General features: G+C 40.6%; 1 pseudogene; it reads right to left on the reverse strand.

Annotated features, from left to right (window-relative positions):
* Positions 1-8,279, reverse strand: part of LOC122349071 — a 35,268-nt pseudogene extending 26,989 nt beyond the window's left edge.
* Positions 8,280-27,383: the final 19,104 nt, after the last annotated feature.

Genomic DNA, 27,383 nt, shown 5'->3' on the forward strand with positions numbered 1-27,383 from the left:
TCATCAGAAATCACCCAATTTTAACGAGTACAAGTCTATCAGACATTCATATGTTTTATTGTGAATATGAGACCGATCTGAAGAATGAGAACGCTGCATCTCTCTCTCATGAAAGTCTACAACACACAATGCACCGCTTTTACTACAGCAATACCATATGCTTTTAATGAAGTAACTCGACGTTGCTTTGTGACTAGTTCAGAAGTGACGTTTCTGAATTAGCGACAGGAGCTATTAAAACCCACACCTTCATCTACTGAAAAAACAAGCATTGAGGACGGAAGAACAAACACAAAAAAATGTGTGCCATTTGAACAAAAGTCACCTTAAAGACACAAACAAACAAGAGAAAGAGCAAGCGGAAAGAGTAAGCGGAATCTTTCATCACAAGGTCAGAGGTTAAATCAATGGTTGCCATGGAGATTGACCCAGACAGCCTCCCAATTAACAGCCACTCAAACTCACTCGTATTAAGAGTAATAATCTAACATTAGATTACAACACAACTAATACACCGAACCTGTTAAACGGGTGATGGACTCACTGAACGCAGCACACACAGCGCTTCAATCTACAAAAGAGCAGTCAGTTCACCAACGCTGAGAGACGCACACCTGTTACATCTCTCACCTTCATACGCCTCTAGAGATCCCTCTCTGATGCTTCATCTGTTGCTCCTGCTGTAGAGACCGGTCACTAGCATATGTTGTGTTTGGATACAGGTGTGCGCCGCCCCCCCGGATTGTCAGCCGCATGCTTACAAACTGGTTTCTGAGTCACTAAAATAAGAGCTAACGTTCAAATAATTTGGGGCAGAAAAGCATGGGGTAAGAAATGAAACGGTTTCACCTGTTACGCTCGCCACATTTTAAGTGGCACACTTTAAACTAAACGAAAAAAAATGAAACAAAACCAAAATAAAACTTAAACTTTAAAACTAAACAAGGCCTGGTTTCATCTGTAAAGCCTCGGTCAGACTGTCACTTCTAATCTGATATTATCTGATGCATATCCGGATGGAATCTAATTTGAATAACTGGCGTATCACAACAGTTCATATCCAATTTTAATTAAATATCTCCAAGACAAAACAGAACAAAACAAAACAAGACAAATCAAACAAAACAAAACAAAACAAAACAAAACAAGACAAGACAAGACAAGACAAGACCAGACAAGACAAAACAAAAAAACAAAACAAAACAAAACAAAACACATTACAAGACAAGACAAGACAAGACAAAGACAAGACAAAAAAACAAAACAAAAAAACAAAACAAAACAAAACAAAACAAAACAAAACATTACAAACAAAACAAAACACAAACAAAAAAACAAAACCAAACAACAAGAGACAAGACAAGACAAGACAAGACAAGACAAGGCAAGACAAGACAAGACAAGACAAAAACAAAACAAAACAAAACAAAACAAAACAAAAAACTACAAGACAAGACAAGACAAGACAAGACAAAGACAAGACAAGACAAACAAAACAAAACAAAATTTACAAGACAAGACAAGACAAACAAAACAAAACAAAACAAAAAACAAAAAAAAAAACAAAACAAAAACATTACAAGACAAGACAAGACAAGACAAACAAACAAAACAAAAACAAAACAACACAAGACAAGGCCTAGCTTCATCTGTTGGGCTCAACAATTTTAAATAAAATATCCCACCAAAACAAAACAACATAAAAAAACAAAATTATAAATCCCCAACAAAACAAAACAAGGCTTGGTTTTAGCTGTTGGGCTCAACAACAACAAAGTAAATATCTTTGAAACCAAAACAAACAAAAATCAAAATTAATATGACTCTCTTTGACTATAAAATTAATATCTCCAATAATAAAATAAAATACAAAACATATATATATATATATATATATATATATATATATGTGTATGTATGTATGTATAATATATATATATATATATATATATATATATATATATATATATATATATATATATATATATTCACACCCATATATATTATGTAATATAATTTATTAAATATTCAATAATATTTAGTATTTACAGTGCAAAGGGTGTGGTAATGTAAGGTCACCTTACCTCTGGTTGCTAGGCAATAGGATGTGGGTACTACAGCAGATACTGGTTTTTGCACACAGTTTGAGAAAGAGAAGAAAAAGCAGAAGGTGAAGAGAATAGACGAGTGTGCAGATGAACGGGTGAAAGAGAGGCTCAGAGGAGGTGAACGGGATAAATATAGACTCTCCGGCAGTGTGAGAGAGCAGAGCTCACAGAGGACCTTCACTCCTGTCTCTGCTCATGATAGGTGGAGAAAGAAGGAAAAAAGGACAAAACAGAGGGGACCGGATGTCCTGCTTTCACAAGGTGTGTGTGTCTCACTGTCCCGACACTAAATCTGGCCCAGTTTCAGCTGTTAGACTTACTGATTTAAATAAAATATCATGTCCCAAATGTCCTCTAGCGGCAATATCTGGTGTCCTTGCAAAACTGAAAAGATATCCCAGCATTCAAAAAGAACTAAATAAAACTGAATAAATACATTAACACTTCAAAATAGAAGAGAATAGAATAAATTCAAATGAAATCCATCACACAATATATTAATAGAATTAAATCGAAAAAAATGCACAAAAATACAACATTTAATAAAACAAAACAAAACATACGACGAAATGAAGTACAACTGAATAAATAAAATAAAATAAATAAATAATAAAATCTGCAATTTGAATAGAAAAGAAATTGAAATATTTTAAAAGTAATAAAATAAAATAAAGTTATAAAATATAATATTATGAATAAAATACAATAAAAATAAAGTAAAATTTAATAGAATAAAATTCATTTAAATTTTTTTATAAAAATAATTATTAAAAATATAATAATAAAAGAACTGCTAACCATGTAATTGTAAAGATGAAGAGGGATAAAGTATAAATTCTGTCAGCTGTACCTGACGTCTCTCTCAAGCTTTGGTCAGTGTTGCAGCCAGTCATATGAAATGTTTGAAGACCTGCCTGTAATATGAAAGTGAAGCCAAACTTTGATGAGCTGGTCAAGTGTGTTTGATCAGCAAACTAAATTTTGCAGGAAATCTCCAGGAGGCTTTTCTTTAATCTAAAATGCTGTGATCTTCTACAGACTAAAGCAGGCGATCTTTAAACCCCAGACAACCTTGCAGTAAAGACAGCACTGGCATATTGAGCAGCACTGAGGTCTGTTTCACTGGGATTCCACTGATATATCTACAAATTAATTCAGCATGCGAGCCACATTTATTATCTAACACCTATTGGCTACATTAAGTTTATGGATGGACTCTGAAATCAGTTCAGTTCCTGATGCTTCTCTGTTTGAACCGAAAAATAGTCTCTGAAATGATCTGAAATGATAAACTCTTGTTGATTGTACACGCATAAATAGCAATTTGAATGCTTAAAAAATAATAAAATATAATAATATAAAATAAAATAAATTCAAAATGTATTCAAAACAGCAAGCTATACAGCATCAGTACAAATGGTCAGAATTAAGTAATAATAATTAATAAATAAATGAGTAAATAAATTAGTGCTATCAAACGATTAATCATGATTAACCATATCCAAAATAAACTTTTCATTTATATAATAATATGTGTGTTTTGTGTTATATATATATATATATATATATATATATATATATATATATATATATATATATATATATATATATATATATATATATAATATTAATTATATGAGTATAATTATACAAGTATTTTTAATTTTCATGTACATAATAAATAAACACAGAACACACACATGTATTTTGAAAACAAAACCTTTTGTTTGCACGCATTAATTGCAATTAAATGTTTGACAGCACTAAACTAAATAAATAAATAAATAAATAAATATAAACAAAAATATTTTCCCACATTTATTTTCTAAATATCGTTTGTTTCATCTTTCACTTTTTCTTCATTTTTCCCCTACGTTTTTTTAATCATCAGTTGAAATATCTTATCAAAAATAGGCATTACCACAAATATACACCATGTTTTCATCAAACGCCCTGCAAAACTAATAACTATATATAGGTAAATATATTAAAATGACTCATGCCATAAAAATAAGATTGTATATTACTCACAGCAGACCTGGGGTCTATTTTTGTGATTTAGATTAGTGTGGACAGGAGAAACTCTTGAAGAATGAATGCAGTGGGTATGAATGAAAGTCATCTCTCCTGCTCTCAGCATCCACTCTATCGACTGTAATCTCACAGATTATCTGTGAGTCCCAGACAAACAAGATTACACCACAAGCAGCCCGTATTCCTCCATTCATTCTTCCTGCTGCCCTTTCATTTCCTGAGCTCTGCTTGAAGGCTGTGGAGACATGGACGTGTGTCGTTTCAGGCCACGAGGAATGATCTATCAGTGTTAAGTGATCTCAAGACTGCTCTCAATCATCTCGGACACTGCTTTTATTACACTGCTTTTATTATATCTATCTGTGTCTGGTATATTCATTATATATATATATATATATATATATATATATATATATATATATATATATATATATATATATATATATATATATATTTTTTTTTTTTATTTAATTTAATTAAAAAGTCTACCAAATGAGGTAAAAAAGTACCAAAAAGGCAATAAAAAAATTGTGTTACTATTTATTACAATTATATATTACTGCCAAGTATTTTTACTATAATGTAGTAAATATAATATTATATTATTTATTAATACTCCACAAAAATACTAAATGAATATAACAGACACAGACAGACAGATAGATTACTGTCATATGCCAATAATAATAAAAAAATCATTAAAAATTAATTTACATTAAAAATTTACATTAAAAAGCGGCAGCTGTGGTTTTCGAACATTCCCAGAATAAATATTTCAGCAACATTTTTAGGTTTTACAGATTAGATGTAATATCGACCTCAATGAACATAATTTATAGAAACAAATTAAAAGAAACAATTATTTTAATTAAAAAAAAATATATATATATAATATGAGTATTGCACAGAATTATGAGAATGTGAATTTACATTTTAAATTATAAAATACTTTTATTCTTTTTCATTCCCAAGAACTTCTCAATATTTTACTGTATAGTTACATTAAATGCAAGATTAGATCTATTTCAGGTAACCACTTAACAGGTTTGTTCTACATACATACAAGTACATGAATGAATAATGTTTAAAGGGGTCATCGGATGCCCATTTTCCCCAGGTTGATATGATTGGTCTTAATGAGAAGTTGGTCACGGTTTCTCAAAGGTAGTGTAAAAAACATCTGTACCCTGTCAAAATCAGCTCCGTTCACCGAGATCCGTTTTCGGTGCATGTTCCTTTAAATGCTAACAAGCTCTTCTGACCCCGCCCCCATCCTCTGGGAGAGCTGCCTTCATCGTGACGCTTGTAAAAAAAGTAATAATAAGCGCATGTAGCATCCGATGATTGTATACTGCTTCCAAGTAAATTCAAAAAAGCATAAATAAGTGAACCAACTTTGCAAACACAGCCCTGAAAGCTCGTCTCTTTAGATGGAAAGCACAGTAATGAGTCAGTAAGAAAGGGAAGTGCAGGATGAAGAGAGAGAAACTCTTGAGCAGGTGTTTTAGAGAGAGTTAACCCGCTCACTGTTCTCAAATATAGGCCAAGACATCTCCTCAGGCTCATACTTTCTGTTCACTCCCTCTCATTCATATTCCCTCGCCGTCTGTTTTCCTCCATGAAGGCATCGGCGGCACGGAGCAACACGATGCACTAAACTCCCAGAGACAGCAACAAAATATCAAAACACGCTTTCCCAAAACATCATTTGAACACAAACGTGTGAGGAAAAACGCTTCCGGCTATAAAAATTTCATTTTGTGCGCAATCCCAAGCAAACTGTCCAGAGCTGTGATGTAAAATGTAAAATAAAAATGAAATACAAAATCGAAAAGATTGGTGCAACATTTTGGATTTACATATCTGGATTAGCTGTGTATATCTGTAAAATGTAAATTAAATAAAATTAAATAGAAAAGCTAAACAAATAAAATAAAGTATTCCAATATGATCAAATATCTATATACCTCTAATAATAAAATCGAATAAAACAGCTACTGAAATATGATGAAATATTTCGGATTTACATACCTCTATAAACTGAATAGCTAAATATAACTAAATATATAAAATAAAACAGAGATAAAAAACAAATCAGTTAGAACTAAATACAATAAAAAAGCTAAAGCGAGAGTTACATGTCTATAAATGAATTATATAGTATTTATATAGCTCTGTAAACTAAACACCTGTAAAATAAAATAAAATAATAAAATAAAATATTTAAATACACATATATAAAAAAAAATGCATATGGTATAGATTTATTTTCCTCAAAACACATTGATTTTTGACTGATCGTTAATAGAGTAATATGCCTTTTGCTCACAGAATAAAACCTTAACCAACTCCTCGGTCAGGTCCGTGAACGGAGCAACGGCTAAAAAGAGAATCCTAACATGAATAATAATAGCTCAGGTTCAGCGGGGTCATCAGGTGCGATCACACTGACAAAGGAACACCAGAAAAGTAGAATAAAATATCTTTTGAGTGAACTACTCCTGCAATGAGAAGTAAATTCATCTTTTCTGCAGCGCTTAGCAAAATAATTGAACTTTAACTATTCATAAGCCTCGCTCTCTCTCTCACACACACACACACACACACACACACACACACACACACACAGCAGAACAGCAGAACATGGCTTGACAGCGTCAGTTCAGACAGAATGGAGCACCGTGGGGGACAGACAGAGATGAAGAGAGAGAAAGACGACACACACACACACACACACACACACTCACACACACACACACGTTCAAAGCCACTTTAATCTCTTCTGTCACACAACATCACACATATAAACACACAAGCGGACTTTACGCAGCATATGCGCAAAACATAAACAAATGTAGTCGCTGTTACCATATCTTCTCATGCCAAGTGTGTGTGTGTGTGTGTGTGTGTGTGTGTAGGCAGTTTAAAAGGAATTTAGCTATATACATTCAATCAATCACAGTTTTACACAAGCTGTCGACCAATACGAGTTTTCCGATACCAAAAATGCAGAGATCAGAGTGATCAGTGGTTAATACAATTAGCCAATATGTTGTGTGTTATAGTAAGCCAGGCTGAGTATAGCCTATATGTCAATAAAGAACAATTTTGAGATGATCAGTTTTGGTCAATATCTGTGTTTAATCAGATCATTATTAGAAGCGTTAGGTTTTGTGTATTTTTCCTCTGATATACTTCATTCTAAGATCTGGGGTCAATATGATATTTATAACGCAAGACTCTCACCAAGGCTGCATTTGTTTGCTGAAAAATACAAACAAAAACTGCAATAATGCCAATTATTATTGCCATTTAAAATAAGTGATTTCTATTTGAATAGATTTCAAAATGTAATTTACTCCTGGGATGCAAAGATGAATTTTCAGAATCATTACACCAGCCGCTCATAATCCTTCAGAAATCAAAATCGCTGATTTGCTGCTGTTTTATTGGTGTTTATTTATTAATAATGGTTCTTATTATCATCAGTGTTTTGCTGCTTAATATATTTACGAAACCGTGTTTTTTTCAGGATTCCTCATGAATAGAAACACTTAGTGCATCACTGCTACATTAAATTATTTACATTAATTAAATGTTGCGTATATGAAAACTGCACGCGATGCCGTTATGCCGCTCACATTCAATAATAAACCGGTTAATAATAAACCAATTCCCGCTATGCGACAGAAAATATTTTTCATTTTAGTTTATTTTATTCATTTATTTTATTTAATTTTACATACACCGTAAATATTATTACTAAATCAATAATCCACCATTAGCAGGTGTGGCAAAAAAAGTCCGTTTTGGACCCGGTTATCGGCCGATATAAAACCGATAATGGCCACATAAGAAAAGATACCCGATATATATCGGTCTGTCACTCCTTCACCTCACGAGCTCACACATGCTCACACACTTGCAAAACACAAGCTGTCATCCCTCCACGAACCAGCCGAGAGACGATGACATCAGTGTAAACAATCACAGCGCATCATCACCATCATCATCATCATCATCATCGCCAAAAACAACAAAATCACCACAACTAGCACATTCTGATGAGTCATAACTGCGAGCGAGAGCCAAATAATTTTCTCTCTCTCTGGATTACCTCTTGGTTCGGCGGAACATGTTGCTATCCAGGACGGCCGGTTGGCAGACACACACACGCGCGCGGCGATGAGAGTGACAGCGACAGCCGAGTGTGTCAACACACACTTAAACAACGCTCACGGAGAGCAGCCGACTACGCCGTGACACATCACGTCCTCCCTCACACACGCTCCGGGTTCGTCTGAGTGCGTGAGGCTGACTGACTGACTGAGAGAGAGAGAGAGAGGAGAGAGAGAAGGTGGCTCTCAAGGGTAACGTGCCAAGCCAGGAAGTAAAGACAGCAAGAGAGCGAGAGCGAGATAGAGAGCGAGGGAGGGCTGTCAGCATGCGTGTGTGGCCATTAAAAGCCTATCAGAGCTCAGGGCTCAGGACTGTGCCGCTGGTAATGGAAATCTGAATCACACATGGGAGGGATAAAAAAAAAAACAGAGAGAGGAACAGATTACGTTGATCTTGTTCATAAAATAGGCTATTTGGATCCATAAACACGGACGGTCCACTTTATTGCTGGACAACATATTTTTAGCCATTCAACGATATTAAATATATCTTAATGCATGTGTAATAGCACACAGATAGTAAAATTAACATTGCATTTAAAACAAGTGTTTTTTATTTGAATATATGCTAAATTGTAATTTATTCCTGATGCAAAGATGAATTTTTTAGCATCATTGATCCAGTCTTTAGTGTTTTAATATGCTGCTCTGTTATTATTATCTTTTATTTATGTGTCTGCATCAAAGTTTTTAGTTTTTTTTCAGAAAAACGTAATTCTGACCAAAATCAAGCGTATATAGCAACGATCTGATTAAACATAAGGACCTTTCGTTTTGCGCAGAAAATATAGGTGTTTAAAAAAGATTCATCCTTTTTAAACTAAAGAATGTTAATTAAAATAAGTATAATAAGAAATAAAACAATTTTATTGCAACAAATGTGAGTTGATTCCTTTTTTATAATAAAAATGCAAATATATGTGAACACACGACTTTTAAAACACATTAAGACGTTATTTAAAATATAGTATTGTGGTATATAACAGCGAACAGGAATCTGTATTTATATTTTCTGTTTAATATAAGAACAATTCGCAAAACGATACAGATGTGTGGACATTTCTTTAAGAACATGCTAAATGAATCATTGTGGCTTGAAGAAATTACATTTCGGTTCGAAAGTAATCTTAGCTACCTATGTTTAAGTCAAAAGAAGAGGAAGCACATTATATTACTGGCTTCATATGCAGAGATCACACCACAGGGTTTTAGGACGCTTGCATCTGATTGGTTGATTTCTCTGTGATGTGGCTGCAGAGCCCCGCCCATCTCCCTCTGTGTGCCAGGCTATATAAGAACTGACATCATCTCTGTGCCCTAGATAGCTCACCACAATAAACCTTGTCTGAACCTTGAATGGCGTCATGTCACAGTCGGGAGGGTCTGTTGGGACTGGGAGGGCCGCCGTCTCTCTGAGCACACTCTCTCTCAGCTGCGCACGGGCCCAGACACACATTAAAAGCTGCTCATTTCAATAATAAATGATCTGGATGGTGGAAAGAGAGATGAGAATATAGAGAGAGAGAGAGAGAGATGCAGATGAGCTTTTAGGAGTTACCGGGTCAAATTCATAGAAGGGAAAATATGACCTGGAATAATAGATGGAGGGAGGACGTGTGTGACCTGTCCAGTCTCTCTTAGCGGGATCTAGGGCTAGGCAGCGTAGATTAAAAAAATTTAAATATTTTTTCTCTATAGATAGATACTTTTTATTGATTACATGATTACACAATAAAAGCTAAAAAAATAAAATAAAAATGAAAAAAGTATTGATTGTGAAAAATACATTCATAATAAATACGTATTTACGTGTACTTATTATGTATATATAAACACACACACATACGTTATGTATTTTGAAAAAGGTACATGCATTTACGTGTACAGTATATATTTATCGTCATATAATTTATATTATATATATATATATATAAAAATCTAAAATATAAACGTAACTTATTTTTCTACACACACAGACATGCGTGTGCCTTCTGAATGCGATTACATTAAAGGCCAATAATTACAAAAAATCCAAAGATAACAAAAAACATTGCGTAGGCTTGTGGATGTACGACGCTCTGAAAGTCGGCGGCCCAGTCTGGGCGAGACTGTATCCTGATTATAGCTGGCACGGTTCAGCAGTCCTGGAAATGTCATATCGATCGTCTGCTGATTAATCTACTGTATCAGCCCAATTAAACAGCGTGACCCGTACTGAGCACAAAAGACCCATCCGTTATTAGCTGCCATAATCTTCCTACAAAAACCCATCCGCGTTTCCTTCACAAACCTCCCAAGAGGGCTCTATTCACACACACACACACGCATTTGAGCACAAATAATGTGCTTGCCGTTCGCTGGAGAGGCTCTTTACAGCAGGTATGTGAATGCTAACAGTGGTGGCCCATTACAGACACCAGCCATTCGGATCCGATCAGCGCACAAAAAGCCAAAACTCTCACAGGAGCTAACAAAACCCACACACTCTTTGACACTAAATGTGTGAAACGGAGGTGCTGTGGTGCTATATATAGACGATAAACAGGCAGAAAAACACGCAGACAAGTGTTCGGGTATAGAGAGGCATGGAGATGCGGAGGAAGCACGTCCAGGGAAGTCTCTCCCGCCAGAGAAGGGTTCAGCACCAAGGCCAGCGCCTCCTTCACTATCTGTACGGCTCAGACTCTACAGTGCTGGCTCTCAACTGACCTTGCTTCAGGACGGGATTTCACATTTCGGACCGGTGCTAAAATGATACATTGTTTAAGGGTCAACGTGAGTGTTAAAGCGGTTATTCCTTGAAGTCAAAAGTTTCGTGTTTTTCGAAGCCAGCCGTTCGCTGAGCAGCATACGCTGTGGATGCCAAAAAGTATGCGCGAGTATAGTTTCTTGCACAGATTTGGCTTTTGCTGATGCCGGCAGTGCCAAAATAACGCAGGCACGCACAGTCAACATGATAAAAAAAACACACGTGAAGTGTTCCCTTTCAGTCGGTCACTCCGAGTCACGTCGGATGACCGACGAATTGGGATCTCGCTTCGAGAGACCAATCTACTTCGAGTGTATCTAAACAAGCCAATTGAAGATTGGCATGCGCTAATCGCATCCAGCTGCCGCTGATCACAGCGCGTGTATAAATAAGCAGCGGGTGCAGCGCATATTCAGCTTTTCGCTTCGGAGCCGAGCGTGACTGTTCCGCTCCAAAGACGATCTACGAGTGTTGGAGTACGGCGTTTCAGCGGAGGTCGTTTTCCTGCGTCGAGTGGATTGCCACAATCAGGCTGCACTACCCCCCTGTTTGTGCGCAAAACGGCTATCCCCTGTTGCCTCAGCACTAAAAGAGCATTCGCGGGTGCGTCTTTTTAAAGACGACGTTACGTCTGGCAAACTCGACGCGTCTTGGAAGACAGCGTGGGTCTTGCTTCAGACGACGTACACCCGTGTGTTTCTGGATGCGGTTGTTACCTGGTGTTAGGTGATGGTCACAATCGTTGCCTCGCGTGCCTGGGCTTAGCACGCTGAGGTGGCGGTTGTGGATGAATCATTTCCTCGCAGGGAGATGGTCATCTCGGAGTGATGGGCGGGCTCTGTCGCCTTGAAAAAGGAGGCGGAGCTTGTGTTTGCTCGACTTGGTTCTCATTCTGGCTGCAGACAGGTGGGCTCCATTTCGTTGTGACACAAAGCTTAAACTCTGCAACCAGTGGAGCTGCAAAAGGGGCAGTCTGGACCCTCACGTGGGGTATCAGCTGTACCCTCTTGGGCTCCCCCTGATGATCAGAAGTCAATCGCTGCATCGGAAGGTGAGCCAGACATTTCTGGAAGTGAAGATCCGGTTGCTCTGCGTCTACCAGGCGTTGAATGTACTGGATACAGATCTAGAAATGGTGGCTATGCTTGCCCAGGCCGCCGAGGTGATCGGGATCAGTGGAAACCTCCACTGCTTCCCGGGCCCTCGAGGCTGGACGATTGGTATTTAAGGGTGGCTCGCGCTGGTTCTCAGGGCCCCACCCTGGTACCTTTCTTCCCGGAAGTGCATGAGGAGCTTACTGGGACAAGCTGCGTCTGCAGTACACGCTTTGGCGTTGTTGCAGGTTCATCAGGCCAAGGCACTGAAGGATCTGCACAGGGGTGGTCATGACCCGGAAGTTCTGAAAGAACTCTGTATCGTGATGGACCTCGCGCCACGGCGGCGAAGGTCACAACGCGGTCTCTGGGTTGTGCGATGGCCACTACGGTGGTCCAGAAACGCCATCTGTGGCTGTGTCTGGTCGACATGCGCGAGGTAGACAAGACACGCGTTCCTTGAATGCCCCCATGTCCCAGACCGGCCACTCGGGCGACGCAGTGGAGAACTTTGCCCAGCAGTTCTCCGCTGCCCAGAAGCAGACTGAGGTAAAAACATCCTGCCTCGGCGTGCAGCTGCTGCCTTCACCCAGCCGCCGACGGCCCACCTCAGCCAGCTCGTCGCCGAGGGTGCCCCCTGCTGCCACCACCGCTCCCGTGCAGCCACGCAGCAGCCCCCATCTAGGCAGCACCGTGGAGCTGGCAGCAGGGCAGCCACCCAGCCTGTCCAGGCTCCTGCCAAACCTGGAGGAAAGCGCAGGTGCAAGAGGCCCTCAGATCCGGGGATGGAGGGAGCTGCTCTGCCGGGCAGAGAATGTTGCCGCTACCTAAAACCTCGACAAGGGCGGTTTCTCTGTCTCTGGGTCCCCAGGAGAGCGAGGAGTGGAGCGGGCCAGTTCCGCGCCACTCGCGCCTCTCCTGGGCTAATATGCAGCAGTGGGAAGACTGGGAGGACGAACCAACGGCCTACCCGCCTCACTTCTGCGGGGATGCAGGTAAGAGTTGCACACACTCAGACCCGCCGGGCTCGGACCGGCCACGAGACGCCGAGCCGGTCCCTGCACTCCCCTCGCTGCCCCATCGCCTGCACGCCGGTGGTTCCGCTCGAGCCGCTAGTTCGGTCTCTGGATGCCTGGTTGAATCTTCCCAGGCTATCCGGTGGCTCCCTGCGAACCCTTCCGACTTCGGCTATATGATTCAGTTCATCCGGCGTCCCCCCCCAAGTTCAGTGGGATCCGCTATACGCCAGTGAACAATGCGCGTGCCCCTGTCTTGTGGGCGGAGATTGCTGTCCTTCTAGTGAAGGCACGATAAAGCCGCTTCCTCCAGCCGATAGTGAGGTCGGGGCTTACAGCCCATACTTCATAGTGCCCAAGAAAGGCGGTGGGTTATGACCAATCTTGGATCTGTGAGTCCTGAATCGAGCACTCCGTTCAGGATGTTGACACAGAAACGCCTATTCAGTCGCGTCCGTCCCCAGGATTGGTTGCAGCGATCGACCTGAAGGACACGTGCTTTCATGTGTCGATTCTTCCGTGCCAGGCCATTCCTGAGGTTCGCGTTCGGGAAGGTCGAGCATATCAGTATAAGTCCTACCCTTCGGGCTCTCCCTGTCGCCACGCGTCTTCATGCAAGTCGCGGAAGCAGCCCTTGCTCCACTGAGAGTAAGGCGTTCGCATTCTCAACCAACTGGATGACTGGCTCAGTCCCGGGCTCAGTTGTGCGAACACAGGGATCTGGTGCTACAGCATCTCAGCCAGTTGGGGTTTCAGGTCAACCAGGAGAAGAGCAAACTCTGTCCAACGTAGAGGATCTCTTTTCTTGGGATGGAGCTGGATTCGATCGATCAGATGGCACACCTAACAGAGGAGCGTGCCAATTCGGTGTTGAACTGCTTCAATATGTTCAAGAGCAGGATGGCGGTCCCACTGAAATATTTTCAGAGGCTCCTGGGGCATATGGCAGCCGCGGCCACAGTGATGCCGCTGGGACTAATCCATATGAGACCGCTTCAACATTGGCTACACGATCGAGTCCCGAGGTGGGCGTGGCAAAGTGGCACTCACCGGGTTCAAATTACACCGGCCTGCCGCCAAACCTTCACCCCGTGGTCAGACCTCTCGTTCCTTCGGGCGGAGTGCCCCTGGAGAAGGTCTCCAGGTATGCTGTGGTTTCACGGATGCCTCCACCACCGGCTGAGGGGCCACGCATAACGGGCATGCAGTGTCAGGGTTTGGACGGGCCCTCAACTGCAATGGCACATCAACTGCCTAAAGTTGCTGGCAGTACATCTCGCCCTAGGCAGTCTCGAGAACTGCCTTCGAGGCCAGCATGTACTAGTCCGCACAGACAACATACTGACCGTTGCGTACATCAACCAACAAGGTGGTCTACGCTCCGTGCGTATGTCGCAACTAGCCCACCACCTCCTCCTCCTATGGAGTCGGAAGTTCTGAGGTCGCTTCTCGCCATTCACATTCCAGGAGTGTGCAACCAGGCAGCCGACGAGCTGTCGCGAGCTGCACTACCGGAGAATGGAGACTCCATCCCCGGCGGTTCAGCTGATTGGGAACGTTTCGAGCCACTCAGGTAGACCTGTTTGCCTCTCCAGAGACTTCCCATTGCCCACTGGCACACAGCTGGCTGCGGGGCCTTTGCAAGTATGTATTTCCCCAGTGAGCCTTCTTGCACAGACACTGTGCAAGGTCAGGGAGGACAAGGAGCAGGTCTTGCTAGTAGCACCCTACTGGTGAAGACTTGGTTCCCAGAACATGTGCTCCTTTGCACAGCCCCTCCTTGGCCGATCCTCTGAGGAAGGATCTTCTGACTCAGAGACGGGCACCCCTTGGCACCCCCGCGTCCAGACCTCTGGAAACTCCATGTCTGGTCCCTGGATGGGATGCGGAGGCTCTAGGTGACCTACCTCAAGGGGTAGTCGACACCATTTCTTCGGCTAGAGTGCCGTCCACGAGACAGGCCTATGCCTTGAAGTAGAGCCTGTTCGTCGAGTGGTGTTCTTCTCAGGGTGAAGACCCCCGGAATTGCCCTATCAGTCGTGCTTATCTTCTTGCAGCAAGGGTTGGAGCGAAGGCTGTCTCCCTCCACCCTTAAAGTCTACGTGGCTGCAATCGCTGCAAATCATGACCCCATAGATGGGAGGTCTGTGGGTAAGCATGGCTGGATTATCAGGTTCCTGAGGGAAGCCAGGAGGTTGAATCCTCCACGGCTCCCAACAGTACCCTCTTGGGACCTGTCTGTAGTGCTGACAGCACTGCAGTAGGCTCCGTTGAACCCCTGCCAGCAGTTGTGCTAAAGTTCTTTTATCAAGATGAAGACATTGCTCCTGCTCGCATTGGCCTCCATCAAGAGGGTAGGGGACCTGCAGGCTTTTTCGGTCGACGATTCGTGCCTACAGTTTGGGCTCGCGGATTCCCAGGTACCACTGAGGCCACGGCCCGGCCTCACGTGCCCAAGGTTCCTACACTACCCCTTCAGAGACCAGGTGGTGAACCTTCAAGCGCTGCCCCTGGAGGAGGCAGACCCAGCCCTGACGTTGCTTGTCCCGTCCGAGCACTAAGATGCTACGTTGACCGGACACAAAGCTTCAGGACCTCAGTCCAGCTCTCGTTTGTCACAGAGGCCGGCAGAAGGGGAGTGCGCCTCCAAGCAGAGGATGGCTCACTGGATAGTGGGACGCCATTACCCTAGCCTACCAAGCACAGGGTATGCCCTGCCCCCCTCAGGTTGCGGGCACACTCAGCAAGTGTTGCATCGTCCTGGGCGGTGGCTCGTGGCACCTCGCTGACAGATTGTAGAGAGCTGCGGCTGGGCGACCCCCAACCACGATTGCTAGATTCTATAGCCTACGTGTGGAACCGGTATCCTCCTGTGTTCTCACCTCAAACGGGTAGAAGCACTGAGAGGCCCGGTTTCAGGTCGGCTTGTTAACCGCTCCAGAGGCGTCCATACAGTAGACCCTGTCGAGCTCCTCCATTCCTCGGCAGCCAGATGTTGCGGAGCATCCGCGCCAGGCCCTCTCGATGAATCCGTGAGAACCGGTGAGGGCTGGGAGCCATGTAAAGTACCCCAAGAGGACTTTATGTGTGTATTTCACAGCATAGCCTTAGAGCCCGTGTTTCCCCGGCAGACCTTCTGCCCGTCTAAGAGGGTTCAATCACCTCCAATTTTCCATATGCAAACTGAAATACTGTCCATATGCGTATTCGCTCTGAGACCTTCTACGGGAAGGCTGGACTTCCATACGTCCCTGTTCACTAGAACGTGGGACGTTCCCAATGTTCCAGTCTTACGAATGGGTAGTGTTACAAAAGTAGCTGGCTTCTTGTGGTTGAGCCCGGCCTACGCCGATAGACTGAGGGGCTTGTGGGCTCCCACAGGACACTGGAAGAGGCAGCGCCCATGGCGTTTTTGGTAGGGATCCCCACCCGTCGGTCATCCGACGTGGACTCGGAGTGACCGACTGAAAGGGAACGTCTCGGTTATGTATGTAACCCTCGTTCCCTGAAGAAGGGAACGGAGACGCCACGCCCCGCCGCCACGGTGCTGCACCTCTGCTGAAGGGCCGGGTCACTAGCTCGGCTCCTCAGCGAAAACCTGAATATGCGCTGCACCCGCTGCTTATTTATACACGCGCTGTGATCAGCGGCAGCTGGATGCGATTGCGCGCATGCCAATCTTCAATTGGCTTGTTTAGATACACTCGAAGTAGATTGGTCTCTCGAAGCGAGATCCCAATTCGTCGGTCATCCGACGTGACGTCTCCGTTCCCTTCTTCAGGGAACGAGGGTTACATACGTAACCGAGACGTTCTCTCCTCTCTTTTAAGTTGATAAGACTATTTTTGCCTTGCACTATGCAACTTGTGCGTGGACGCTGGCGTTATTTGCACGTAGCGTTCACTCCGCTGTCTTTAACACAATAATCAGAGCGCATCCATTTTGACCACCGGTTACGAACCACTGCTCTCTAGTGTATCGCTGCATTAGTGCATCGCTGCACGTGTGTCGCTGCATCACAGCATTAGTGTATCGCTGCATCGCTGCACTAGCGTGTATTTCAAGTGTATTTCTGTATCCTTGCATTGGCGCACGAGTGCATTGCTATATTCCTGCACTAATGTATCACTGCAGAAATGCTCCGACGTAACACCGTGTTCCTGAATTGCTGCTCTTCAGTATTACTGCGATCCTGCATTACCGCACCGATGTCGGGAAAAACAGCAAAAAAGTGTTTTTCACCTGCAAAAGCGCAAGACCGGTCTCAGATTTCCAACTTCAGCCGTCACTCTCATTCATCGCCCTCAAGTCATTTTAATGTTGACAGGCGTAGTGAAAAATTAGACACAAAGTCTGAGGGTGTTTGTGTCGGATTGGGTTTGGGAAAAGTGCTTTTACTCACTACGCATTAAACCGGGTCTCAGCAAAAAAAAAAAAAAAGCCCCACAGACAACATTTGGACAAACAAATGGAGAATTAAATCAGGTAAAGTGGATTTGCTACACTCACCCGCTGCTCTTCCTGGGCAAGGGAAGATCCTTCTGGAAAAAGAGAGACAGAACAGACAGACCGAGTGATTATATTACAGAGTGTAAAATGATACCATCGATAACTGCTCAATACCAGTTTGCTTCAGGACATAAATATCTTGATGAAACCAAAACTGGAATAATCTTATGCCAGCTGACATTCATTATGACCCATAATGCTCTTCAGATCTCTGAGAGGCAGGACGGCACTTAGGGGACAACAATCCCCAAAACATTAAACTGGCCAATTACACAAACAAGGTCACTGGAGAGAGAGAGAGAGAGAGAGAGGGCTTGCATGTTAGATAGCGGGAAAGAGGCCATGCTGGTGCATGTGATGGTACACTAAGGGCTTCAGTCGGAGGGAAATGACTTCACCCACTGTGACTCACTTTGATGACATCGTGTGCGACAAGGACTTCCCTGCCAGCATGACCGGCGCCGCTGAGGAACTAATGGAGGATTAAGTGGACAAATAGTCTGCGGCCGCTCTGCGTGCGAGGGAGTGCTGCTCTACACTTCATGGATACTTTAATCTTTGAATTAACAACTGGAATGGTAAAAAAAAGAGCAATGCGATTTGAGTCCTATAATACTACAATATTAATTATGCAGTGAGCTTTATAGCGAGCCACCAATTTAATAAACATATAAGCTGTACCACGCAAAAAAAAATAAAAAACATAGCTGATGTGTTTGGTATAGATTTATACCAGTGATGTTATTGTTCACGGAAACTAAAACTGCTCTCGTTAAATCGAAAATGAAATTAAATGAAAATATAAATTAAAAACCAGAAAGATAGATTTACATAAAAAAAGTAAATACACATTCTCAGAAGTCTGTGTAATATCTCATATTTAATTTTTACATTTTTTTTATTTAAATAAGCATTTCTTTTTTCTAGCAGTTATGTTCTTGGGGGGTTTATCTTGCATTAATCTGTAAAACCTAAAAATGTTGCTATTTATTTAGGGAGAGTTCTGGAAACCACAGCTTCAAATTTTAATGTAAATATTCAGTTATGTTTTGTTTTTTTCTTCAGCGGTCTTATTTTTTACATTATATCATAATGTTTATTTATTTATTTTATTTATTTATTGTCATATTGTCTGTTATATTTATTTTGTATTTTTGTGCATGTTGGAGTATCAAAATATACTATAATAAATATTATATATATATATATATATATATATATATATATATATATATATATATATATATATATATATATATATATATATATATATAACTTAATTATTAACACTGAATTATATTGTTATTTTCAATTTCATAAGATTTCTAAATATTTCATTTTAAAGACTCGGCTTTTCCATACTCGAATATAATAAAAATATAACAGACACTGATAAATAAATAGAAAAGGAAGCAGCAGCTGACAAATGAGGCCAACGAAACAATGAAGGGGAAGCAGGTCAATTCATCACACAGGAAAAAAAAGACCTCTGCGGGTCGATGCCTCGCTTATTCAAATGAGCCTCTATTTTCTAATTGTACAAGATTTTACAAGAAAATGTGAGAGATGGCGGTGAAATATTTGCTAGGGAGTCGAGCGCGGTTCCCACAGCATTGCTATGCCGTTTCTACAGCGTTCTAGGTGACTTTTTGCCTGCTGCACAGGTGAAAAATATATTCCCTTGCCTATAAAATAATAGCTCATCTCTCCTCTATACAGGCATCTAGTGATCACACCATAATATTACACACTGTATGGTTTTCTTTATTTTCTCCACCAGATGGTACCCATCTGCCTTCAATGCGTTGAATTTTAAATACCTCTGCACTGTATTTATTACATTTTGTCTGCAATTTGTATTATTTAAAGCTGCAACCCGTACGTTTTCCAAGGCACGTTTATGGCCCATCCTGAATCACTGCCGTACACCTTTAATAAGTGTTTATATTCTGACTATTTAGACGCATTTAGTGAGGAATCTCACAAGGTTAAAAATCAGGGCTTCGTGTTTCATTTCGAGACTGTGTGCGGCTTAATCTCTTAGACTTAAATCCTAAAGTTGTGCAGTGCTCTCCGCATCTTCCTGCTCCTCTCTGCGGGGACTGAGAGAGCGGAAAAAAGAAGCTATTATTTTTCTACAGCCGCACTTCATTTACATTTTCATGTAGTTCTGCTCTCCTTTGAACTCTATTCTAAGAACAGTGAGAGGAAAAAAAAAAAGCAAAAGGATTCTCTGCAGCGTCTTCATTATTCATTCGTTAGTTTTCATTTGTTTAGGTCAAAGGTCACAAAGAGAGGCCACCTTCTCCCATCTTTATCAAAGGCTGGGGTGACATTTGTTATTTCAACTTAATCTCGATCCCTAGTGTCTTTCGGTCATCCGCTGCGGTCCTGAATAGCTATCGATCAGCGATTTCGTGCTAACACGATATCTGATATCGAAAACCGGTCAATTTCACGATGCGGTGACATCCCTGTACTTGATTCAAATGAGCGTGCAAACTGGGACGCAGCCACCGTCCCGAGGATGTGTTTCTCTCACGCCCTGTGGAGCGCCTGCGAACTGAATCGATACAAGACGCAGGGAGAAACATATCCATTGCATGCACTTGACATAATGGCAAAAGACGATATTGACAAACACCGGGCTCATTAAGTCTGTGAACTTCCAGACCGGTGATGAATAACATCCAGCCTGCAGCCGAGACTAATGAAACAGACTGGGCTCCATGCCCAGAGAAAGAGAAAGCCCTATCGTTCCAACTGAAGATAAAACGAGGGATGGAAAAGAGGGATGAGGGTAATAACAGAGTCGCCGCACTGCCAGACTAGGCTGTCAATCAAAGGCAGAAATTACTCCATAAATATACGCCATAGAGTATGTACTAAATCACTTTTTAAACTCTTAGCAGCCAGAATAAAAAGGTACGTCAGATACCTGTATGTAAACAAGAGACACTTTCTGATCATTCTTTTAGGTTTTGTTTTTAAAAATAGGATCCAAATAGCTACATAAATGGCATTTCTTAAGTCAACTCAATACAGTTTTTTTTATAGAAATGTAATATAAATATTATAAATGTAATATATAAATGTAACAATACATAATTACGACTGATGATTCATTTAGATGAATCAGATTCAAAACCCTAACGGAACGATTCATTTTAGTCATTATTTTAAAAAGTACTATTAAGTTTTCAAAATTGATAACAATAGTATTAATATTATTATTGATAATAATAATAATTTAAAAATATCTTTTTTGAGACTCATTTCTTGCATTTATATAAATATCACATTATACTGAGAGAGATATTGAAAATCATCAAATGGCTAAAAATATCATCTTTTCTTTTTTCACCCAACCTAATTTACATAAACATACGTACATTCTATGACATTTATTCCCCGAGGCTGTAAGCTGCAAAGCTCCCATTAACTTCCTAATGGTGCTTGAAGAGCAAGCTATGTTTTTCCCAGGAAAATCTGACCCTCCCTAAAGCCCGTCTCAATATCCAGCCCAGGAGGCTCTGAGTGCTCGACGGTATGGACTCGAACGCGTGCGCGTATGTTTTCGCGAGCATTTCCTGTAAACCTACGCCTCAGTGAGCTTTTACAATACAAGAATCAAAGTGGTTGTTGGTTAAATCCGTGCAACCCATATGCACGCGCACTGATCCAAGCGTTTACTAACTGTCTGCTTTGATGCACCTTTACGCAACAAAGCTGCATCCGATACCAATAGCGAAGCCGCCTTCCCAGAATTCCCTAGGGGCCGGTTCCCAGGCGGACAGATTTCTCAGAAGCGCTCCCTAAACCCAAGCCTCAAGGTTGCTCAAAACTCCCTGGCATCCCTGAAAGCAACCACTAATTTGCGGTCTGCATTTAATCTCCCATAATGCTTAGCGGGCTGAAAGCCATTGCAACTTCGCATCTAATAGATCCAGATGGCTTTTTGGCAGAAAGCAGACTACAAACCTGGATAAGAGCCTCGTGGGGTATAGATCCTGAATATGAGAGTGAAATTATGTTAATGTTTTCATTAGGCCTAGAGAGAACTTTTTAAATGTTCGTATTTTTATCATATAATATTTCACCCCTAGGTCCAATTATAATTTTAGTGGGGGGGGTTTTAAGGAAAACAAGTATTTTAAACAGTAATTTCGTTTTTCTATGACTCCGTTTCCGATCTGCTTTTTTAATTAAACGCTGTGCATTCAAGACTTCTAGGAAAATGTCTTCTTTTGCCGCATTTAAACATGAGCTGAAGGTTGCCTGTCGATGGATGCTTTTTCAACAACAGCCTCTTTGTGAAGCCCGAATTAAACCCTGACACTCATAATTGAAAATAATGAAAAAATCAAGCCAATCATATTTAAAGATTAACACCGAATACGTGTTAAATGCATTAAAACTATAATTTTACAGCTTAGCTTCAATAACGCTCTTTTTTTTATCAGATGAGGAAGTTTTGAAAGGCACTGTACGTTTTAACAATACAATGAAGTCTATTATCACAAAAGGGATCAAGGTATGCTTTGTTCCTCATTGAAATGGCTCGATTCTTTTTACAAGTGTTCACAATACTGAGCCATTTTTCGCTGAAATTAATTATAATTATTGGCACATAATGAAACGCATTAAGTTACGCTCTTAATTTCAGTTGCAGATTGTTAAAAGCCGCTGTCGATGAGCAGCTAATACTGCTGAGCAGGACTTCAGGCTCAAGTACAAAAAGTACTAAGTTCTCAAACTTTCCAGTAAAGGAACCGAAAGGTGCCGACCTCTTCTTGTAAACATCTAGCTGTCTGGGGCGCTCTGAAACCTGATCAGCTGGAGCTCCAAAACGCTTGTTTATTTTCAGCAATGAAAGAAGGGAAGCGAAAGCAACACGTGAGCATTTTTGTTTTAACTGCATATAACAGCAGATGGTTTCGCACTGTACCAACAATGATACGACAACTCAAAACCTCTTTTATGTTTTTTTTTTAATGTTTATGTTGCTCTGGGCAAGAAGTGGAGATGAAAACAATAACTCCCAAACCACAAAGCAAATATGAACTCCTGTGTGTACGCCGGGACTAGTGAGTAACTGACAATGAAAACAAATCTAATCTAACTATTATGGTTTAGATAACACTTCACGTTTACATTCTTTTTTTTGGGCAAAAGAACTGGAGTTAAGAAAAGTTTTAAACGTTAGCAAATGGAAATATTCAAGCCACATAATTTTTTTCTTTATACGTTCAGTGAGATTTACTCATGAAGACTTTAAATGTACTAAAAAGTGAACTGAGTAAAAAAAAAAAACTAGTTCAATTTGCATTCACATTATATCTTTGAATGTAAACCTGGGTGTTTTTTTTGCGCACTTTACATTTACGCTGCCATTTTACTCCCTGTAAATATAGTAATAACGCATGTTGACCAATTATATGATACGTTTTTGCCTTTTAAGCCGAAAAAACTCCATCGCTTATCTATTGGAATTAAAATACGTTTTGCTAACTTCTGCCAACTTAAATAACACGCCCACTCCACAACCCCGCCTCCCAAGACGCACCGACTAATCCGGTGTCAGCCAAACCTGACAGCGCCAAATGATTGACAGACCGACGGCGTTTCCGATTGGTCCCTCGATCATACAGCTGTGATTTCTCACAATATCGATTCCGGCCGATATGTCAGATATAGAGAAATTTTATATCGGATGTAAAAACGTAATCGCACGCATATCTATAACGCAATCAAGTTTGTAAACTAAAATCAGACACAACGCCACCTCACCTGCATCCTGCGCCGGCGGATGATACCGGAGTCATCCATGGCATCGCTCATCTCGTCTCGTCGGTCTAAAAAAAAAAAACCGCTTTACCGATCACATCCGAGTCCACGTGGTGACAGGCGCCTACAGCTGACGTTCAAAAGTTTCTCCCCTTGGCATTTCCCTCCTCAGGTAGCGTTAACGTTAGAGAAGATCATGGGCGTTGCAAAGCGATGCGCGAGACACATAAACACGCACCCGGCTGCTGTGAAGTGCGCCGGCTAACTGTTTGAAATAAACCAGAATGTCGTTTTATACCGGTTAAAACGCAGCTAGCGCGGGTCAAAGTGCCCGGCTAGGAACGAAGTAAAGGGTTCATCTCGAGTGATCCTGATCGCCGAGCTTTCGGAGAGCGGTCCTTTCGGACATCTGGAGCACTAACGAGACTAATGGACCACAGTCCGTCCCCCGGAGGACATCGCCATCATATCATGTTCGCTGGCAGCTGGAGCAGTAATGGCATCGTTTATGTGAAATGCATCCTGCTCTGATTGGCGCCGAGAGCTTCTTTTCTGAATGAAGTACAGTAATAAGCATCCCTTCCCGTGCTGCACTGATGAGTGCGCGTCAAATGAGTGCACTAGCTACTACCGCCTCTGCTGCTGAGGGATCCACATACACACTGTGCACTAGCCTGGAGAATACATACGAGCGTGTGTGTGTGTGTGTGTGTGTGTGTGTGTGTAATGTATCTCCTCACACCGAGGGAGAAGCACGTTAACCTTCTCGAGCTCTGGAGCGGAGTAAACCCTATGTAGGTGGCGCCTACGTAGTGCATCTCACTTACCAGTGCAGTCGGAGCTGGGAATTCTGGGAAGGTTTTTAAACTAAAACGATCTGAGAACAGCTCTAGGGTCACTTTAAAAAGTCTATCGTGTTATGCATAAAATGTTTAATATGCGAGTATACATTTTAATTAACCATTTTAATAAAATAATGTTTTATTAAATTATTTATTCTTATTATTAATTGTAATAATAGTAAAGTATTTATTTAAAATACTTTCATATTTTATACATATATATATATATATATATATATATATATATATATATATATATATATAGATATGCAAACATACAAATATACTTATATAATAAAAATATAATAAAAATGTAAATATATACTAATACTGTGTATGTGTATTTAATTCTGTTTGTATTATATATATATATATATATATATATATATATATATATATATATATATGTGTGTGTGTGTGTGTGTGTGTGTGTGTCTTACAATGCTTAAACTGAACATAATGTGTCATATTTTATAAACAAAATTCAAACATTCTCCTTTTCATTATGTACAGTAACTAAAACTGAAATAAATTGTACAGAAGAAAAAAAAACTACAGAATAACTACAGAATGATGCAAACTAGAAAAAAGAGAGTTATGGGTACATTCAAAGCAATTGTTAAGAGCACAGGGCCCATCTGAACGACAGAGTGTGTGTGTGTGTGTGTGTCCATGTGGGTGTGTGTGACTGGAAATATTAGACTTCCCCCAAGGCGTGGGTTCCTTGTTTAGTTTAGATGAAATCTGTTACCTATTTCACTGAGAGACAATATGTTCCTTTGAGCCGTGTTGAGAGGGATTGTCCACCTGACAATGACAACAGAGTCAAACTAAATGGTAGAACGTGCCGTATCCTAGAAACATCTTAGACACAGAAATGAGCAAAAACAGATGCTGTTCTCTCAGAGTAAAGTCCATTATTATGACAACATTTAAACAACCACAGTATACTTGAAGTAAACAATGTCTATTTTAATGTATAAAATTGATATTTAACGCATTAAATATATCTAAATATAATTTAAGATTATACATTTTGTCATTTTCTTAATATACTTCTGTTCTCTAATATAATATGTTCTATTAATATACTACATGTTGATATATATTAAGTTAAATCAAATGGGTTGCATTGTGAGGATTTTATATACATATATATGCATACGGTATAGAGATAATCAGTATTTTTCTAGTTTGCATCATACATATAAAAGATGCAAGCTAGAAACTTAAAAAAAAAAGGGAAGATTTTATGTAATTTTTGATTAACTGCCCAGTTACATAATTAGAACGAGGAAATAAATGTTAGTTTGACAAGAAACCAATTAAGCATTTGAATAGTGATTAAAATAGGTTTAGTTAAGTGCATGAGTGAGTGCACAATTAGAATTGAATTTTTATTGGCTAACGAAAGTACAAATTTGCATAGACAAAAAAAAAAATGAATGCTACAATAACAATACATATTGTCACACACACACACACTTGTATATGCACTCTATAGGCGTAATGGTTTTGATATGGTACAAACTATTTCCTTTCCTCAAACCCACCCCTCATATAAACCTACCGACGGTCTTTGAATTTCACAAAACACCATTTAGTCCGTTGAAGGCTTTTGTTTTACGAGTACACACACTGTCAGTTCTTACAGTATCTGAATGGATGACATCTCTATCCGCTGGAGCGAATGTGCTAGTGTTTCTGTGAACATTAAGCGGCACACTGGCTCCTCACACACATTCTCTCATTTCGCACACGCACAAAAGCTGTGGGCAAGCAGAACATAATCAGCCATACAAGAAAAGATGCACCCACGAGGAATCTCTAATCAAAAGCTTTGCTGCCGTAGAAACCATTACGTGAGAGAAAGACAAACACCACAGGACACCACGTCGAACCATCCACATACACACGAGCACCACTGATCACTTTATAACGCCGTTTGCCAGATTTTAGAAGCTGGAAAGTGTGAAACGGGTGAAGACGTACACGCTTTTCAACCCAAAAATGTGCTGCAGGTCTGTTCTGAAAACAATGGTACATCCAAATAATGAAATGCATATAATGCAATTTTTCAAAACAGTGTTTTTTCGGTCAAATTAGATACCAATGGGCAAGTTGTGTCCACGTGATTTTTTATTTTTTGTGTGTGTAACTTTACCGATAATGTTAGCTTTAAGTTCGGTATCTGGCACAACACACACACACACACACACACACACACACACACCTGGCTTACCATCAAATGAAAGAATTAACATTGACATCTGTTGGTAGACAGTAGAAATGACATGTCTCCAGGAAATATCCAGTTTAATAAAGAAAAAAGAAAACACCCACACACCACAAAATTAAAAAGAAACTGCATAAAACACTTGGTGAACTAAACCAGACGAAGCTGAACTTAAAACACGCACTAAATGACACTAAACAATGATTTAAAAACTAGATGAAACTAACAAAGCAGAATAAAAGGGAAATGAAAAAAAACCCAAAACGACTAGATGAAACTGAAAGCGAACAAGACCAAGCTAAACCAAAGAAAATAAAGCTAAACAAAACTAAAAACTGACTCAAAGCTATTGAACTTCACAAAACCAGACTAAACGAACAACGCAAGCAGGCAAAGCAAACACAAATCAAACTAAACTAAAAGACAACACATAAATACTACAGAAGATAAACAAAGCAAAAGTAAGATTTGGTGCTGATGGGGAACAGGTGCTGCTGATTAATGTGACAGAAAACAAAGCAGCAAAACAATACTCTGACAATTCAATCAAATAATGAAGAGTATTCCAAACTGAGCCAAGTGGACTTTCAGAGTCATTCACTCAAGAAATTTGATCTGTTGGAGTAAAAAAAAAAAATTGTACATAAATGACTGTTTATTAAATCGGAAAGTCATCCTAATGGCCATAAAGGAGTTCTCTCTTTCCTTGCACTAATTGCTGTGTCACATGGAGAATAGTTCTAAGTGAGCCGGCGGTGCCAAGGACAGAGCGCTCTCTTCAGCCTTTACTGAGACGGGTAATTAGATTAGTCACAGGTGAATTATAGTTA

The sequence above is a fragment of the Puntigrus tetrazona genome, chromosome 1 (assembly GCF_018831695.1).
Source record: "Puntigrus tetrazona isolate hp1 chromosome 1, ASM1883169v1, whole genome shotgun sequence".
Lineage (NCBI taxonomy): Eukaryota > Metazoa > Chordata > Actinopteri > Cypriniformes > Cyprinidae > Puntigrus > Puntigrus tetrazona.